Source organism: Hermetia illucens, chromosome 6 (genome assembly GCF_905115235.1).
Source record: "Hermetia illucens chromosome 6, iHerIll2.2.curated.20191125, whole genome shotgun sequence".
NCBI lineage: Eukaryota > Metazoa > Arthropoda > Insecta > Diptera > Stratiomyidae > Hermetia > Hermetia illucens.
Genome location: NC_051854.1, coordinates 97717481 through 97732037, shown reverse-complemented (window position 1 = coordinate 97732037; position 14557 = coordinate 97717481). Strand labels below are relative to the sequence as shown.

The 14557-nt window shown below is 43.0% G+C and overlaps 1 protein-coding gene across 7 annotated transcripts in view; it reads right to left on the bottom strand.

Annotated features, from left to right (window-relative positions):
* Positions 1–14557, bottom strand: part of LOC119659037 (5-hydroxytryptamine receptor 1D) — a 384779-nt gene that overhangs the window by 244811 nt on the left and 125411 nt on the right. For 3 of the 7 annotated variants that reach the window (XM_038066933.1, XM_038066935.1, XM_038066932.1), the window contains exon 1: positions 6074–6961. The exons of 1 other annotated variant lie outside the window; for it this stretch is intronic. The gene's annotated coding sequence lies outside the window, so the exon portion shown is untranslated. Of the gene's footprint in view, positions 1–6073; positions 6962–6983; positions 7031–14557 lie in introns of those variants that run through there. 3 more of the 7 variants (XM_038066937.1, XM_038066934.1, XM_038066938.1) reach the window with 2 other exon arrangements.

Sequence of the window (14557 nt, the reverse complement as noted above, 5' to 3'; positions counted from 1 at the left end):
ATAGTGCGATTTTCACCAAATTTGGCAGGATTATGACCTATACTATAGCCTACATTGCTGCACAATTTTGTGATTCTAGGGTGAAATTAAGGAGGGTTTTCCTGTCAATTACTAAAAATTATAGTAATATACTATTATTAACTTTATTTGAACAGGTATCGATGTGAAGAGTATTTTGGAGCCTAGGCACCATATAGTGACAGCTCCCTGATTTTTTCCAGATTTTTCGGTTGGGTAGTTCCTGAGAATGGGTTCGTTAAAAAAATGACCACTCTCAACCCCCCGCACTCCCCACCTTTTTACCAAAAGTCAAAACTAAGACCGGCTTCGAAAAGTACTAACCGAGACCTTTAATTTGATACCCCACATGAATATATTTGATGAAAAAAAATGTACACCCCCCTTTTGCATGTATGGGGATCCCCCCTTAAATTCATCGAAAAAGGATGTAGCTCACTATGTGCGTGAGCGTTCACAGTTCCCACCTTTCTACCAAATTTGATGTCAATCACTATAACCGTCTCCGAGAAAAATGCGTGTGACGGACAGACAGACAGACAGACAGACGGACAGACAGACAGACATTCTGTTCGTATAGTGCTGCGTATAACTTATTGATACTCATTCACCAGAATTCCATTTCCACCCTGGGTTTGAATCCCACTGAAAGCGAAATTTGAATTTTCTATTCGTCAAGAATTACAGCTTATTATCTTCACAAACACTATGGAATGCAGTGCTACGGTAGGTAACTTGCTTGATTTGTTTTGATTATTAGATTATTTAAAAAAATGGAAGGTGAATATAATCAACCAGGAGAAGAGACATCCGCCCGGACGTTGGATGGTAACACAACATCCAGCCTGGTCCCCAGTAGTAAGGGCGTCGGCGAGAAGACGCCACTGGTAAAAATTGGAGGCGACCCATTTAAGAGGAACGGTAAAGTAATGCGATCCCCGACAGCAAAGCCCGATAATGCTCACAAAATTAGCCAACGCGCCTCAATTGAGGATGCGAGTAGTGAGCCGGAGGCGATAACTAAGCTAGGGACAATGATAAAAAACCTCATGGAGTATGTAAACGTTCGGTATAATGTCCATCACGCGATTAAAGACCAAGTGCGTGCTATTAGAGCTGCGTATCTTGAAGTACGAGAAGAACTAAAACAAAGTAGTGAAGGGAAGAAACAGGGAGAAACTGCAGCACTGCAGTCAACGCCTAGAGTGCTGCTTCCATCTAGAGGCAGCCCCTTCACTATTAAGGAAACTCCGGAGCTCCGTAAAAGACCGAGAGAGTCTAATGGGGAACCGGAATCTCCTCGACGTAGCCAAAAACGCAAAATGGAGAAAACGCCTCCACGGCAAATTCGCGAAAGACTACCAGAGCCTACGACGAAAGACGGTAACTCCAATCAAGGTTCCACTTGGACTAAGGTGGAAAAGAAGAAAATGCTGCAGAAGAGAAGCAGGCCTGATGCGCTAATAATAACAAAAACAAGTGAGCTTACGTACGCTGATATTCTGCGCAAGGTCAAAACAGACACCTCGTTAATGGAGCTAGGTGAAAGTGTGAACCGCATAAGGCGAACACAGAAGGGCGACCTATTGCTGGAATTCAAACCAGGCGAAAACAAGTCAGAAGACTTGCAGAAAAAAATCGAGTCGTCCCTGAGTGAGGCAGCAGAAGTGAAGCTCAGTCAAAATCGTGTGGTTATTGAGTGTAAAGACTTGGACGAGATCACAACGAAGGAAGAAATTTGTCAAGCGCTACGATCCCAGTTGGGAATACAATCGGTCCAGGAGCGAGATATTCTACGGCTGAGGAAGGCATATGGCGGCACACAAACTGCGTCCATAAGCCTAACACTTGAAGCGACCAAAAGGGCTATCACAGCCAGTAAAGTTCGGATTGGCTGGGTCGTCTGCCGACTACGAGAGCAGATAACTCTAAAAAGATGCTTCAGGTGTTTGGAATTTGGGCACGTGGCGAAGAAATGTACTAGCGTTCACGATAGGTCCGACCTGTGTCGTAAATGCGGAAATAAAGGCCACATTGCAAAAGCCTGCGAAGGAAAACCCAATTGTCTGTTCTGCATGCAAATAAACGACATTGACAGCGCCCATGTCACAGGCAGCAGCACATGTCCGGTGTATAGGAAGGCGATCAACACTATGCGCAAATGAGGTTCCTACAGCTAAACCTGAACCATTACCAAGCGGCTCAGGACCTGCTCTCCCAGACGATATTCGAAAACAAAATCGACGTTGCTATTATCTGCGAGCAGTACAAAAACCTAGACAGTGGAGTATGGGTCGCGGATAAGAGCGGAAAGGCAGCGATATGGACATGCGGAAATCGGGCCATAGAAGGAACCACCAAGATCCTCGAGAATGGCTTCACTAGAGGAAAAATAGGCGGAATATCTATTTACAGCTGTTATGCGGCTCCAAGCCTTACGACAGAGGAGTTCCATTCTTTGGTGGAGAGGTTAGCAGCAGACGCACAAAACCATAGTCCTAAGATAGTGGCTGGAGATGTCAACGCATGGGCTGAAGAATGGGGCAGCCGAGAAACGAACGCAAGAGGACGAATATTACTCGAAGCTCTTTCTCATCTGAATCTTGTAGTGGCTAACACTGGATGCGTGAACACTTTCCGTAAGAGAGAAATGGGGTCGTGATAGATGTCACTTTTGTGAGCGATCTTCTAGCTAAGGATCTGCAGTGGTATGTCAGTGACGAATATACACATAGCGACCACCAGACCATCATTTTTGAAATCAGATATGGAAAACGAATGAAACGATCTCGGACGAGAGCTGGAAGGTGGGCAGCTAATAGGTTTGACGAGGAGATTTTCGGAGAGGTTCTGCAACAAAATACAGCGCTTGAAGGAAGCGCAGAAAATAAAGCTCTGCAGATTGGCGAGAAGTTGCGACGAGCATGTGACGCATCCATGCCAAGGTATGTTATATCACAGAAGCGAGTTCCGAACTTTTGGTGGAATTCTGAAATCGGAGAATACCGCAAGGCCTGCCTCAAGGCCAGAAGGCGCAGTCAGCGAAATAGAAACCGATCTGGATACGAGCAATTACATGAAGAATATAAAAATGCTCGGAAGAAACTACATGTGGCCATCATGAAAAGTAAATGCGAACACTTTAAGCGACTTTGTAATGAAGCTGACACGAACCCCTGGGGTGGCGCCTATAAAACCGTAATATCGAAAGTTAAAGGCAAACGCTCCCCACCGATCTCTTCCCCTACTCTGCTTGATGAAATAGTAACGGATCTTTTCCCACAGAATGTGAGTACCGCTAACCTTCCCACTGTCGAGATAGACACCGCGGAAGTTCCCATGGTAAGCGAAAAGGAGGTCCTCGAAGCTGCGGATAAAACTGTTGGAAATAAATCACCTGGCTTGGATAGCATCCCCAATAAAGCTCTGAAGGCAGCAGTAAAAATAGCTCCACATATGTTTGCCGAGGTGTTCACCACATGCCTTAAAGAAGGAGTATTTCCTACACAATGGAAGAAGCAGAAATTAATTCTAGTCCCCAAGCCAAACAAACCTTTGGGTGAAGCTTCGTCCTACAGGCCGATATGCCTTCTAAATAATACTGGCAAACTATTCGAACGAGTAATCTATAACAGATTAATTCGAATTGCCGAAAAGGATGGCGGTCTCTCCGAAAATCAGTTCGGTTTTCGAAAGGGGAGATCTACAACGGATGCACTTGCGCTAGTAGCTAACACAGCTAAGACCGCACTTGACAAGGGCAAATGTTGTGCAGTGATTACACTTGATGTGAAGAATGCCTTCAATTCCGCTAGATAGAGCAAGATACTTGAGTCCCTATTTAACTTAGGCGTGGCGAAGTACCTGGTGCGTATTGTTGCCGACTTCCTAATCGATAGGACTCTGTGCTGCGAATCAGATGAAGGAATGAAATCCTACCAAACGACATGCGGAGTTCTGTCTGCGGTCTGTCCTAGGGCCACTCTTGTGGATTATTATGTATAACGGGGTACTGACCCTAGACCTTCCTACTGGTGTGGCCTCCATTGGTTTCGCGGACGATATTGGTGTGACGGTTGTTGCACGCCTTCTCGAGGAAGCCGAGCTCTATGCAAATGAAGCAGTCTATGAGATTAAATCCTGGTTAGAGAATGCTGGTCTACAGCTCGCAAAGCATAAGACGGAAGTATAATAGTAGTTATTACCAAGCGAAGAAAGTGCACTTCCATGAAGATCAAAGTTGGAACGCAAACAATTTATTCCAAGCCTGCACTTAAGTACTTAGGTGTAATGATTGATGAGAGGTTGAATTTCAGATTGCATGTGGAGGGTGCAGCAACCAAGGCATATAACATCGGAGTGCTGGTTGCGAGAATGCTACCAAATATAGGTGGCCCAAGGCCGAGTCGTCGACTCCTTATTTCAAGGGTGGTCAGTTCGATCCTACTGTATGCAGCCCCAGTATGGGCAGATGCACTGGAAAATATAATAAATAAAAAAAAGATTGGAGCTGCGTATCGCATAAGTGTACTCCGAACATGTTGCGCTTACAGAACAATTTCTAATGAAGCAGCTTGCGTGATAGCAGGAATGATCCCGATTGAGATTCTGGCGAAAGAAATACAACGACTTTACGATCGAACGTACCTCACCGGAGAATCTCCTGCCCGTCGGCGACAGTTCGCACGAGCTGAAACTGTCGCGGAATGGCAAGAGAAGTGGGACGAGTCAGAAAAAGGCCGTTGGACTCACGAAATCATATGGGATATCCGGAAATGGATCGAGCGACCTCACGGCGAAGTAGGTTTCGACCTAACTCAATCTGTATCGATTTGGGCGTGATGATTCGCCATATTGCCCACAGTGTGCAAACATTCCAGAGGACGCAGAACACGTCTTTTTTCACTGCCCCAGATTCGAAACCCAAAGGGCTACATTAGAAGCTACAACCGGGGAGCACTTTACACCCGAAAATATCATGGAGCTTATGGTGAAAGCCAAGGGGATATGGACCGAAGTTGAAAAAGTTATTACAGCCATCGGAAAGAAGCTTAGGCAGGAGGAAGTCATCCGAAAGAATGAACGCGAGAGGAACACGAATGTTGACATGAGCGCAGAATAAATTCTGATCCAGCCCCGCGACGTAATACCAAATGGGAGTCCCGCGGGGAGAGTGGAAGGAGAAGGAGGTGATTTTAGTGGGTAAGAGTCCCACATAACCGTGTGGCAGGAGCCTGCGGTAGCTTTTGAAGCTTTCCACCTTCCATCGGGAAAAAAAAGACAGACAGACAGTAAACCGATTTTAATAAGGTTTTGTTTTACAAACAAAACCTTAAAAATAAATCAACACACAAACAACACAATACTTACAACGAAAAATAAGAGTACAGCTTGAAAGCCTTTCAGTGCTCACTCTAGACTCGATTATCCTTTTTATTCCAAACAGGAAATAAGTTTAGACAATTGATTGGTTTTCCATCTTCTTATATTTATACCTGTGTTCGAATTTATAAGGCTCAGGTAAAAAACTAACAGGTAAAAAAAGATGCGATGCTCCTTCTCATCGAGTACTCTAGCCGCGACTGCAAACACTGTAATTTCTGAACGGCTCTGAATATTGGAAAATCCTTTTGCCCACTTATTCTCCACTATATCTAGATACAATTCGTGCAAAATAAATGGGGGATGACCTCCTTAATGTTGCAGTTTTACACAAAGTCAAATTAGTTCTTTGGTTTCCGAAAACTAGTGTTTCAGTTTGAAACTACAATTCCGACTTATCTTCGACATTTCCCTTTCGAGCAAAATTGAAATTGAATGCTTCCACCCCCTTGAAAGATTCTGTAAATAACACTTAAAATGCTCTTGTATCGTAATCATCTGTAAGAACGTTCCTTAGTCGCAATAGGGTATACTTTGTGTTGCAAACACTATCTACTTGTAAGTTACATAGAGACTATTGCTGGAACCGATGTACTTAAACTAACCCGATTTGTATTGAGCAAAGTAAAGTATTCAAGTCAAATTGAGTGGTAACACAGGAAATAATACTCACAACCATTATACTATCCAAACTTGACATCCAGCTTTCCTGTAGTTCAAATCATGTAAGTAAAGGATTTCGAGCAGCATAGACTCCTTGGAATCGGAGAGTACACACTCGGCTACGGATTATCTGAACAATACACTCGAAACAACATACGAGTACTCTGGAAACTGTAAACAATAAACCACTTTCAGAAGGAATTACGTGTGTGAGCAAATAGAGCCACTCCGGCGATAATTTCCAATATTTGAACTTCACTAGTCACTGAAAACCGTTGAAAAGCGCGCACACGATCGATTGAGAATAATTATTACACATGTTGACGGAACCGTTCGTTATAGAGTAACATTAGTATTCTGAAACACAGCCTTTCACTAATTTTTTTTATTTGATATTCTTATTAACTCAGCTTCTGATATTTATCAAAATAAACACGTAAATTATCGTAATGCTGGAATACCACGAGTATACCTAAGCGTTCAGTTGGCCACTGTAAATTCCTGAACGAAATCAGTATATTTTCGAACTGAATGAATATTCCGCGTTTATTTCGTATTCACAATTCACACGGGGCTGCTAATCGACCAGGTAAAATGCCTCAAAAGACAGAACATAAATGATTTTTGTGATTATAATTTGCACGATAATATTATATTTGATAAGGAATTAGACACTGCCCAAGCGACTTTCTGATTAGAATTTGGTTATCAATTTATTGGCCGCTATCAAAATTATACATGAAGCCAAGCAAATGGTATTATATGCAGCGATCATAGGTTCATCATATTTGCATCGAATGAATAAATGTTTGCTGTAGACACTCCTTGGAGTTCCTTGGAATTATGGAAAAGCTTAACCAGCTTCGACACTCAGACGTCTTGACATACGTAATTGCATGCTTATCATATCAATCACTTACCTAAGTGGCGAGTTGCGAACACTCATCTTTGGATATTGCAAGATATTCTGAAATTTATTAATTCGCATTTATGATCGACATAACGTAACATCATCTAATATGGTGATCTAATATGATGTTCAAACCTTTATGCTATGTTATGTTAAGTGTATACTATTTATTATACTACATCGGAAGGGACTTATCATGTTTTTGTGTATTTTTGAACATGAATAATAATAATTCAATGGGGGAAACCACATTATGACATATTTTCACGTTTTTTTGCATGCGAGTGAATGGATTTCAATCAGTTTTTGACATCATTCTAAGAGCATTGAACTGTAAATTGCAATTAATCCAATCGCCACAATAAACCTAGTATCTGTATAGTACATATACCTACTCAGCGAATCACAGAATTTGGAACTTTTAAAAAACGTAGTGAGTCGATAGGTTCTGAAAACCCCTGAAAGACCCGTTACACTTTTTGATGGCTATATTTTAAGCACTCGCTCCCCAACGTTTCACTCGAAATCAAATCTGGAACCAGTTTCGAAAAGTACTAATTTAGCCCTTTCATTTGATGCCCCGCATGGCCCCATTCTGTGAAAAAAATGATGCAACCTACTTTCGCATATATGGGGAGCCCCCCTCCCCCCTTAAACTTAACCAAAAATGGCACCACTTGCTTTATGTAAAGGGATCCACAGACTATACGCTCTAACTAATTTTCGTGATAATCAGTATAGCCGGGTCCGAATAAATCGTGTGTGATAGACAGACAGACAGTGAGGAGTCGCCAGTTGGCGGAGAGGGGCATACCTATTGATGTGTAAATAAGTGTTCAGCCACTTTCTTTTCTGACTGTGCATGGGCTAGTGCTTGCTCATCTCTGGTACTTGGACCAAAATGGCTATGGAAAGGATACCTAGAACATGAAATCACCATGTAAGACGTGAGAAGGAGGAAACTTGCCATGCAGCTGCTCGGAACCCCAGTACCGCCGGCTTTTGGGATTGAGCAAGCGGGCTCCTGGAAGTCGATATTTCTCGACCGCAGCGCCACAGTGGTGGACAACTTGATCGCCGTAGTATATGATGCTACAAGTGATCTTGATCTGGAAAAGGAGGTGTTCAAACAAAGTACTACCTTATCAAGAACACCAGTAACAAAATCAAACAAAGATGACCGTTGGACGACAAAAACCGTGATAGCATCTACCGCATATGTTGAAGGTGCGAGACAGCAGGAGGTACTCCAGGCTCAAGAAAGGGACCCATTCCAAAGAAACTCGGCAACAATGAGATCTCCACCAAAATCAAAGACGGTAAAGGATAAGGTAGAGGCAAGGTCAATAAACGACAAAAAAGAAGGAGCATACAAAAGGAGTAACCCTGTAGGGGCTCATAAAGCGCAAAGTCCCGATCCGGAGGAATTACCCTTCACCCCGCTTGGGGCAAAAATTGTTGAACTGTCCCAGTTTATCAAGGACGAGCACAATGTGCACCAAGCCATAAAAAATGTGGTGAGGGCTATTACAGTACTTTGTAATAGATCACCGATGGAGGAAAAGAATAATAAGAATACGCCGAACCCCGCTGTGCTACCAGTGTCACAAACGACCCAAGTGATGCCTAACCGTACTACCATCGAATCGCGGCGAAATAAACGAGTACGTGAAAAAGAGGGGGATCCTTTAAATAATCAGCAGTCAGGCGAAAAAAAGGCGGACAAGACATTCTGAAAATCAACACCAACAGCTCAGAAGGAGGAAAGCGTACAGCGAATCTAGGAAACTTGACCAGCGTTGCGAAGCCCAAGACGAACGAAATCGATGGATGGACTAAAGTTACCAACAAAGAAGTAGAACGAAAGGCAGAAGTGTGAACTCGTCCAGATGCAATTGTTATCTCCAGTAAAGGTAATCTGTCCTACGCGGAGATACTCAAAAATGTCAAAGCTGAGCTCGACATAAAAGATCTGAACGGAACAGAATCCGAAAAACCCAGAAAGGGGATCGCATGTTCGAGCTGAAAAGATCCAGCGTGGGCAAAACTCAAGTGAAAAACTCACTTAGGGAGTCTGCCGCAGTGCGTGCCTAAAAACATGAGATCTATATACAATGTAAGGATCTCGATGAAGTGACATCGAAAGGAGAAATTTGTACTGCTCTGAAGGAGCAATTCAAGTTGAAAAAACCTACCGGGGAGTTTGTTATGGGCTTACGAAAAGCCTATGGTGGTACTCAAACGACCACAATACGAGTACCAGCGGAGGCAGCACAGATGTTGTTGGCTGCCGGAAGGGTTCAGATTGGATGGGTTGTTTGCCGTTTAAGAGAACAAATGTCACTGAAGAGGTGCTTTGAATGCCTCATGTTTGGGCACTTCCCGAAGGCATGCACCGCAGCATTGATGGAACTGATCGATGCAGAAGTTGTGGGGAGAAAGATCGTATTGCCAGAGAGTGCAATAGGGACCCCAAATGCCATTTGTGCGAAGTAAAAGAGGGACAGGATAACCGGCATATTGCCGGAAGTGGTAAATGTCCGGAATTTCGGAAGGCGCTCACTGTAATGAGAAAATGAGGTTTATTCAAATAAACCTCAATCATTGCAGGGTCGCTCAGGATTTACTTGAGCAGGCCACGTTCGAATCTGAGATGGAAATCGCCATCGTAAGCGAACTGTGTAGACACCGTCACGGTGGCATATGGGTCAAAGATCCGACTGGTGGAGCTGAGATATAGGCTTGCGGTCGACAGGCCATACAATGTACTGCAAGTCAGGCAGGCAGTGGCTTCATCATCATCATCAACGGCGCAACAACCGGTATCCGGTCTAGGCCTGCCTTAATAAGGAACTCCAGATATCCCGGTTTTGCGCCGAGGTCCACCAATTCGATATCCCTAAAAGCTGTCTGGCGTCCTGGCCTACGCCATCGCTCCATCTTAGGCAGGTGTATATGTATACAGTTGCTATGCCCCACCAAGTTTGACACTGTCTGAATTCGAGCAAATGCTTGATTTCAGGCTGGTCTGCAAAATCTCTGGATGAGCAGACCTTTATAGAGGTGTGGTTAGATCAACCTAATAAAGTAGGTGCCTCCACGGAAAAAGCCGTCCATCTGCCTCAATGCATCGCCAAAGCATGTGACGCGTCCATGCCTAGGAGGTGCTCATTCCCCAGTTGAAGACCAAACTACTGGTGAACTGGCCAACTTTCGATCAGCTTGCCACCGAGCCAGAAGAGCGGCTCATAGAGCGATTGTTAGAGACGATTAGGGGCAAAAAGAGCGCGCCTATAAGGCAGCCCGTAAAATACTCCAGCTTGTCATCCACCGAAGCAAGAGGAAACGCTTTAAGAAGCTCTGCTCAGAAGCGGAGATAAACCCGCGGGAGAATGCTTATAGAATCGTGATGGGACTATTCAGTGGTTGTTCATCTCCGCTAATAACTATCCAGGGTTATTCCCGCAGCAAGAGAGCAGTGATGAGCTGCTGGAGATCTGCGGTAGAATAGGAGACAATAAAGTGCCGGGCCTAGAGGGAGTACCGAATAAGGCCCTTAAGCTTGCCGTGAAACCCAGACCGGACATGTTCGTTGAATTGTTCGAAGCGTACATGTTCAAAGGGAGATTTCCAGCGACATGGAAGCAGCTGAAGTTGGTACTTCTTGCCTAGGCCTGGCCTCCAGGTGAACCATCCTCATACACCCATATGTCTTTTGGACAATGTGGGGAAAATGTTAGATCGGGTAATCTATAATAGGTTACTCCCGGTTGTTGAGAGCCAAGGCGGCCTTTCAGATCAGCAGTATGGGTTCCGTAAAACCAGATCAACCATTGATACCATCAAATTGGCTACTGGCTTCTCTAAAGATGCAATCCACGGAAAGGGTAGTACCAGCAAGCGTGATAGTAACTCTGGAGAGGAAAAATCCATTCAATTTGGCCAATTGCAATCTAATAGAGAAATCCCCAGCAAAGGTTGGAATCCCCGCCTATCTTGCTACTATCGTCGATAGTTATTTAGCTGATAGGAGTACGTTGTTTCCGCAGGTGTCCCGCAGGGCTCCGTATTGGGTCCACTACGGTGAAACATCATGTTCAACGCTGGTTGTTGTGGCAAAGCATCACAAAGATGCTGAGTTATACTCAAGCGAGGCAATCAGTGCTGTTAAGGGTTGGCAAGAGAGCTCTGATGCACTTGTGGAGGAAAAAATGAAAGCGGTCCTCATCACTAAGCGCTGGAAGAGGAATTACTCCTGTATTAGAATCGGAAATTATATCATCACTTCCAAGCCGATCATCGAATGCTGGGGAGTCGTGATAAGCAGGAAGTTTAGTTATAGGCAACACGTGCAGCATGTTTGCGACACATTATCCACTACAAGTGTGGCCTTGGCAAAGATGACGCCGAACGTGGGAGTGCTACGGAACACCTACGTGTGCTACGGAAAGTTGCTTATTGGGTGGTGACCTCACTTATGCTCGATACATATGTCAGTTAACGCTAAGAAACTAAATGCGGTCTACAGGAGGTCAATCCTGAGGGTATGACGCCAAAGTTGGCTGCTCCTGAAAAACAACAACCTTAACCGCCCAAAAACAATCCGACGCCTGTTATTAGATCCGAGAAAATAGAATACTCACAGGTGGTAAGGCAAGGTGTACTAACCAAAAATAATGCCGATAGTAACTAAATCTTCTTTTTCTTCAGCCTTTATCCCGTTCATAAGCGGGGTCGGCTCATCCGATAGTAGCTAAATACTGAAAACTATTCCAGATAGACTTGATATTTTAAATAAAAGACTTGATGAATAACAGATTGTAAACATAGAAATCGATCGGTGCAACCCCATATCGATCGCGGCTATCCTCATTTCGGATGTGATCAAAGCGTATCACGTCACTAGCCCAACGCAACATCGTCCAATATTGCTACTCCCAGCTGCAGCCAAGCTATTTGAAAGGGTTTTCCTTAAGAGACTAAAACAGATCATTGTGGATCGAAATCGAATACCATCTCATCAATTCGATTTCCGTGAAAAGCACTCCACAATCCAACAAGTGCACAGGACCATGAATACGATAGAAAATGCGATACAAACGGTGCTGCCAGCCATTTTCTTCGATGTGGTCCAGGTGTTTGATAGAGTGTAGCACTAGGGTCTGTTGTATAAATTGCATAGGGACTTCCTAGAAGATCTAGAAATTTCAAAATCATATCCATCAGAACGCCTATTCAGAGTGAAATACGAAGCAATGTACTCTGAACTGAAAAAAAAGTACAGCTGGTGTACCGCAGGACAGTCACAAGACATGCCAAAGGCGAGGAAGTTTAAATATATAAGTATCACCCTCGATGCTAAGCTCAGAAGGAAAAGACACATTCTATGAAGAAATCTAGATGCCAGATATAGATGAATTTCCAGCTAACCGTCGATAACTAGTAATACAAACACACCTGAAGGCCCATAGGGGTGTACAGGATACAGCTCTGTGGCTGTGCCAAAAAATCGAACCTGGAGGTCATACACATGTTCCAAAATAAAATGGTTAGACGCATAGTAGCCGATTCCTCGTTTATTCATTATGAGGATCTGCATTGGAACCTGATAGTATAGTTGTTTAATGAAGTCATCAAAAACCAAGCAATTAAGAGTAATTACCGACTACGCACACTTGAAAATAACAAAGTCCGAAAATTGACTGATAACTCTAATATAATGAGACGATTGAAATGAGTAAAGCCAAATGACTTCCTAATATAAAGGATGCCTGGGTTCCTCAGTGAGACCAACCAAAGTGCTAGGGTTCACTACAGGGCCTTCTTCCAATAAAAGCAAAACCTAAATATCCCATAACCTACATAGATGTGTACACAGTTTTACAAGCGTATTCTTTCAATTTTTAATATTCAATTCGGTGTAGTACGCGAAAGAGACAACTTTTGACCTATTACAACTTTGATAATAATAGTAGGATTTCCACCAAACTTTTCAGTATGATGCTCCATATTTAAACCTACAGTAGAGTAAAATTTCACGGATTTGAAAAACGAAGATAAATTTACCGGAAATAGCAATGTATATGTTAGCAGAAGATATCCAAGTAAATTGTACGCATACGTAAGCAGTGAATAATGTGGAATTAACTCCGGAAAACTTTCGAAAAATAATAGATTTCTGCTATTCTTATGCCTACTAGATTGCTGACAGCTATCAAAATGTCTGATGGAGTAGTTCTTTTGTTTAAAATGCAAGGCCAGAATAATAATATCAATCTAATACACATACATATATATTTACCGAGTCTTTGACATCGTCGTCACTAAATGTCTGATCTTAATTTGAGTCATTCAACGCCTACACGAAGTAACAAATGCGCCATTGAATATTTTATCTCTGTATCACACACTGGCCGTTCCACTCCTCTTTATTGATTAGATAGTAATTCGATTAAATCGATGATACTAGTAATTCACTTTGCGAAATTTAATATCGACACTAATCCCCTTTTAATAAATCGTGGTGATTTTATTCATTAAGTAAATAATTGCCAGTTATGTGTAGATGCTCCTCTAACTAATCACTTGAGCTGCTAACATTTCTAATTGAATGAAATTACTGCAATTTTTATCTAATTTGAAAATTCTTTACTTAAATTGATAAGATAATTTCAGTTTGAAGATCTTTTTCCATGGAAAACTTACTTCCATCAACATTAATGAATTAGCATATTTGAAATTAGCGGCATTAGCAACTAAGTATTTGGTCTAGCCAGTGCACCGCCAACTTTAAATGTATCTAAAGTATTATATCCTTATTGTCACAGTCAATGGGCTTTGAATTTGGTAGGTGAAGAAGCCACTGATAGTGATAGTTTCCCAGAGCGAAAACGTGGATTGCTACGAATCCTATCTTTATCGTAACGTGGTGATGGCGGGGAGTCTTTCTTAACGGAAAGCTGCAGAGGGAGGAAAATGAAGACAAGTCTCTCGCATCTAAAACCGGGAACTACTGGTCCTCCTGGTTGGGGGTTGAGTAGGACTGACAAGCCTACACGGAAAACCGAAGTTAGGAAGCCCAAAAAAAAGCCTCGGACTAAATGGATATTACAACGACCAATCCGTCAACGGATACAGACGATTTGCCGATTTTCTCATGGCGCAACGAGCGATTTGCGCGTCGTAATTTTTCATGTACGGACGGACACAAGTGTAAATTGCGGCGACCATGACATCGAAAAACAATTTTTGACAGAGAAAATCGTGTCTCGGTGTCAGTTGGAGATAGCACGAGCCCGAGGAGAGGAAAATTCCTCTCAACCAATTGTTAATTTTAAAGTATAATACTATAAGTACTAAATGTCAATTATATCTAAAGAAAAATAAAGTTGAAGTTTTGTAAACCCTTCAGAGATCATCAACGATCCCTAGCGGATCGCTTACGATACGGGGAGTGGAATCCCCGAGGTGCCCGAAGAAGTAATTCTGACCCAATAGCATAATACCCGCGTCTTAAGCAGTAGCCTCGAGAAAGTTTCTCGGTAAAGAGCAAACTGCTAATGACCATACATGCCGGGACAAACT